The sequence below is a fragment of the Cottoperca gobio genome, chromosome 3, assembly GCF_900634415.1.
Source record: "Cottoperca gobio chromosome 3, fCotGob3.1, whole genome shotgun sequence".
NCBI lineage: Eukaryota > Metazoa > Chordata > Actinopteri > Perciformes > Bovichtidae > Cottoperca > Cottoperca gobio.
In genome coordinates this window covers 15,286,147-15,292,146 of record NC_041357.1, presented here as the reverse complement: position 1 = coordinate 15,292,146, position 6,000 = coordinate 15,286,147, and positions in this window count along the sequence as shown.

Sequence of the window (6,000 nt, the reverse complement as noted above, 5' to 3'; positions counted from 1 at the left end):
CAATAGGATCCACTGAGACACAAAAATGGCATCGTCATCAGCACAGCCCCTTCTGTGTATGGTTGAAAAGCCATTTGATTGGCCGTAGTGAGCTGTCAATCAGCTGTACTTTGTATTAGGGTTGTTCGTTTTAGTAACCTGGGTCTCCTGTAGGTGCGCTGGTTTATGTATCCTGGGTCTACCTTTGGGGCACAAATGGTTACAATAACAGTTTGCAGTCTTTCGTGTCGTGCCGGATACAATGTGCACCTTTAACCCGCGTTACAATGTATCTATTTAGATTAGTCTATTAGAAATGAACCCACAGGGCACCTTTTAGCTTACATTAATAGCAATAATAGTTTTTGAGGAGTCTCCAGTAGATATTTTACAACGAAATATGAAGGTATTACGAAGGTATACGAAGGTATGAAGGTAAATACGTAAAAACGAGTGGAAAGTTCAATTTAGTGTTGCATACATTTTCCTGAAAGCTTCAATCAATTTTATGTGAGTCATAACATGCCTACTGTTATGCACAATTAATTAAAAAAAAATTTAAACGTAAATTGCACAACAGATCATAGATGAGAAAGGCATCTTTTAGTCACATTAGTGACTCACTAATCAGATATAGGCTATGGATGATTTTCTGTATATTTTAGACAATGCTTTGCTCTTCTCCCCATCCTAACCTGTGATGTTTCCAGGACTCAACACACCATAACTTTTTGTGCAGGTGATCATGTGACGTTTGGGGTGGAACTGCTGCCTTTTCCCCCTTTTTTTTAATCAGGCTGTTATACTGAAAATGCTTTACGCTGTTGGTTTTCCAGCTTTGTTTGGCCATTTAAAAGTAAGCCTCAAGCCATAGTAAAATCCCAAATATATTGTCTGATGCAAGCAGCAATGAGGTGATGTGATGCAACAAACAGAAACTTTTGTGAGATCCTTCTCATGTGCTCTACTCAAAAAATGTTCTTCTTCCCCAAAACATAACCTACAGTATCAGAGAGAGTTCTCCATGTAAAGCCTGTGGAACATTGGTACCCCTGTTAGTGAAACTCACAAATTATTATAGGAGAATATATTAATAATAGTGTGGAATATTGACAGTAAACCACATGACATTAGTGATTGCTGTTGGTGGATGCTTTTTGTAATGTCTTCTACGGTTGATGTTGTCATTCAGCAGTTATGCCTTATCATGCGGAACTTTCTTCCGGAAGACAATATCGTTAGTGTAACTTAATGATGGTAATAGGATAAAAGCCACAAGTAGTGTTAACCTTTACACTGCCTTTGCGCTTCCAGACAGCTGGGAGCTTGCCAATCCTTCTTAAGATCTCAGCACTGAAGTTAAATTATAATTAGACACGTGTAGCCTACTGACAGTTACAATTTTAACAACAGTTGCTTGTGGATTTGATTGATAGTCTTTTGAAAGAACATATATTTGCCACCAGTAAAAACAAGAAGTCTACAGTATGTAGGCTACTTAACAAACAGGTCACAGATTTCAGCTGTCTCTTAGCTTATGTCATAATAAGCACTTTCTCAGCTGTTATATTTCGAGCATCAATCTTGTACAAGTGGAGCAGTGATTCAGTATAATTATGCTTCCATTATTACCATGTCAATCTGCAAAAATGCAATAGACTGGGACAAATTCTCACCATTAGTAAACTGACACAATGGAGATTTATACAAGCATGACCTGTATGAGAACGGTAGAACAGATTTGGCTTGTACAATTTGAATTTAAAAAATGATGGTTTGTTGTTGTTTGTGTGTGTGTGTGTGTGTGTGTGTGTGTGTGTGTGTGTGTGCGTGTGCGTGTGCGTGTGTGTGTGTGTGTGTGTGTGTGTGTGTGTTGGGATTTCAAGCAAAACTTGAAGTCAAATGCTACTTTTGAATAAAACCTTCAGCTACGAAATCAAATTTGACTTTCTTTGAATTCAACCTCTCGAAATCTTCTTATCTTTAAAGACCTTTATTCCTTGAGTCCCTGAAAGGCTGTCTGCATGGCTGCCAGCAATGTGTTAACGCTCTTCATCCAGCCAAACACAAGCCTTGTGGCATTGTGCCTTGCTAATCCTCTCAGACAATGAGAGATCTACCCTTCCAAATCGGTCAAAGAATTGTCACAGGGATAAAAAAACAAACAAAAAAAAATCATAAAACCCCAGAGGCCAAATAATAGAAATTCAATTTGTTCTTTTATTGATAATGACATTGATCTTTGCTATTTAAACAAACAGAAAATTCATCTCAGTGAGCTTGAATGTTTTTGAATGTGTGAGTATGTCAAGACAACATTGTCGAAGCAAAAAACAAATACAAAAGGTACAATTCATAAAAATTCATTACTGGTTGTTAAAATAAGCCTCAATGATAATCAGATGTGTTTTGTAACTATTGTGTCTTAAAATCACACAATTCATAGGACAACAACAGATTTTAAATGTTTCTTTTGTATACAGGTCTTTGAAGAATTGACTTTGGCAGAGTTGTTTTATATATATTTATAGTCTGTCTGTTTGTCTACCAACAACAATGTACTTTTTCTTCAGTGGTTGTGCCAATAACAGCACAATTGTACCCGTCTGTTTTAAATAGAACAATTATTAATCATTAGCTGATCCTTGAGACAAAAGTATCAGAATGAAACGTAAAGGCTCGGACTTAGTAAGGGAAATGTTATCCTCACAAAGAAGCTTACTGGACAGGTATATTTCTAATGCTGGGACTTCTTTCAATCTTGTCAAATCTGTATATGGAGTATAAGCACCGTTTTAACAATTCAGTGTGCATATACTGCCATCCTGTGGTTATAAATATAATTGCATTACTATGTCAGAATCCAGGGATTTATTTGTCTGATAACTATCTGAAATCCTTTACTAAACTAAACCCTGGCAGGAATTTTCTTTCTCTACACTACATTCTATTCACTACAAAGTGTCATTTGTCCTTCACACATGTTATACAGTAGTGCTTCAATGACCATTCTGAAATGGATGCATGGTTATGCTTTCCAAAAATAAAAATAAAGCAAATGTACAGATTGTTATGTCCCTTGAGGCAAATATGTGATTTGTGATATCTTATTTAATCCTTTATTTAAACAGACAGTCTCAATGAAATTAGGATCTATTTTTCAAGAGAGACCTGTGTACAAAAAACATAGACATTAAGCATAGATGAATGGACAGATAATTCACAGACATACATTATACATTTTCACAATTACGGAATGCAAGTGATGAAGTGTGATTGCAAATACATAAGTCACCTTTTAAAATGTTTAGGTGAGATAAGTGAATGTAACTTTTTTTGGAGCTCATTCCATTTGTATGCAGCTATTTGAAGCCACTTTTTCCAGGTTCAGTGTGAACAAGAGGTAGCTAAGGTTAAAATGTCGTGTGACCTGACATTGTAAGGACCACATTTAAAATGATCCAAGAGCAGAGGTAACTGTGTAAATAACATTGACTTGACTTAACTTATTATCACCATTAGAAACATTCCATTATTTTCATAACCAGAACGATGATGAAACATTTAAATCAGATTGGTTCAGTGTATGGTCATGACGTTTCAATTTAGAAATAACTTTCTCCTATGACTAAAGAAGTAAATAATAATGTCATGTTGGGCCCTATGGGATCAGTAACATCAGTGAAAATATTTCTGGAAAAAAAATTGATGATTAGTTTCCAAAGTTTCAGCAGCAAAAATTAAATTCCATTCACCTGCATTGTGTGGCAGATTTTCAGAGACAGATATCACAGATATTACAACCTGAACACATAAAACCTTAACTATCTAGATGGAGGGCACGAGTGATAAGTTTTGGTAATAAATTGGATCTGCTGGGTCACATTACATAAAAGTTATTGAGTAAAAACGTGAAGTTTTAAAACTTGAATCTTGAATCCTGATTTCTTCCCAAAAATATAAATATAAAATAAAAGTAATCTTTAGAAATGTAGGAAAAAAAGAAGTGTTTATTTACTAACATTTATTCATGAATTCATTGCTATGCATGCATGCATATACATTTCAAAATGTTTATATACGTATTTGTTTGAAGTTTAATTTACGGATTAAAGATATGTATTTATTCACTTGCATATTAAAGCATTTCTTTGTTAGTGAATAGGTAATTTTGCATCCTCCATGTCAGCTCTGTCTCCATAGAAGAAGGAGCAGCGCCCTCTGCTAATAAAGAAGAAAATAAAATGCTTACAGCATTGGGTATTCCCAGGCAGTCTATCATCCAAGTACCAAAATTAGGAGGCTGCAAACCTTGATGGTATGTGAGGCGGGAATCATATGTCTACAAGAGACACATTGGGACGAGGTGTGTGTGAAAGAGGTAGAGGGAGAATGGATGGGCAAAGTGTATGTGAAAAACAGAGGTGCTAATTCAAGAGGGGTAGCTATTCTGGTGAAAAGGGGAGTGGTTAAGAATGTTAGAAAAAGTGAAGATGATGGAGATGGGAGAGTGATTGAGATTACAGTTTTTTACGATTGCTAAAACACATTTCTTGAAACCGTCACCCATTTTCTCAAAACTTTAAACACAAAACACAAAACTCAAGTGGGAATTGTGTTTTATAGTAAAGGAGAATGTGTTTAGAGTTTTGCAAATAGTGTCTAACTACTTGAACTTGTTTAGGGTTTTGCTAAAAGAGTGGTTGATTCGACAAATGGGTTTATGCAACTGATGATTTGGTTCAGAGAATGGGGTTTAGTGTTTTAGCAATTGTAAAAAACTGTAACTTTAAACTGTTGAATGTGTATGCACCGAATGAGAAAAAGGGGAGAATGGAATTTTTTGAAAGATTAGGAGGAATGTGTTGTGGGGATTTTAATGTGTGGTGTGGAAGACTGGATGTGTCTGCGTGAGTGTTTTTAAAGAATGATTCTTCGAGAAGTGTGTTGAAAGAATTTATGAGAGTAAAGGGCCTGATCGATTTGTGGAGGGGAACCCAATAGGGTCAGGATTTTCAAGAAGACAAGTGGTGAGAGAGTTGTTAAAACTGAATGAAGAATAGATTTAGTATTGATCAAGGAGGGAATAGCGTGTAAGATAGTTATAATAGAATATAAGGTAACTGCACTTAGTGATCATATGGTGTTAGGATTTAGTTTAGGGCAAAGATGTGAGAGGAGGGGGGAGGAGTGTGATTTCTGAATGGAGCAGTGCAAAAATAAGAAAAGTATAAGGAGAAAGTGAGAGATTGTATATAAAGAGAAAGAAAAATTAGAAAGTCTATGAGGAAGATATGGGGAGATGGTGTGGAAGGGTATGAAAGAAATGTGAGCATGAGTTACAGTGGAGGCAGGAATAGGAGAGAAAGACAGAAGTAGAGGAGATTAAAGGAGGAGTTGGCTAGAGAAGCAGAGAGGGTGGATAGGGAGGAAGGGTGTGATTTAGGTAAGTATATTAGAATAAAAGATGAACTGGAGGAAATAGAGCAGAAGAAGTGCATGAGAGCAATAGTTAGAAGTATGGCTAGATATGCTATTGAGGAAGAGAAATGTACAACGTTTTTTAGGCTTAGAGAGAACTAAACAGAAAAACAATTATTTGGAGCAGGTTGAAGGAAAGAATGGAGAAAGGATCCCAGATTGTGTAGGGATAGCTGAAAAAGTAGAAGCGTGAACTATTTAGGGAAAAAGAGTTTGATGAGGAGAGCATGGATCAAGTGTTTGGTAAGATGAAAGCTAGAGTGAGTGAAGAGGCTAGGGAACGTGTGAAGGAGAGATAGGGACGGGTGAAATAGACGCAGCTATAGCTGGGTTAGGGAGGAATAGGAGTCCAGCAATGGATGGGTTAAGAGTTTAGAAAGGAATTAGTGTCAGTGTTAAATAAATTGTTTAAATGGATAGAAAAGAAGAGAGAGATGCCGGTTAGCATGTCCACAGGTTTAATTAGTATCATACATAAGAAAGGGAGTAGGGATAGATTAGAGAACTATAGGCCACTTAGCATGTTAAACTGTGATTACA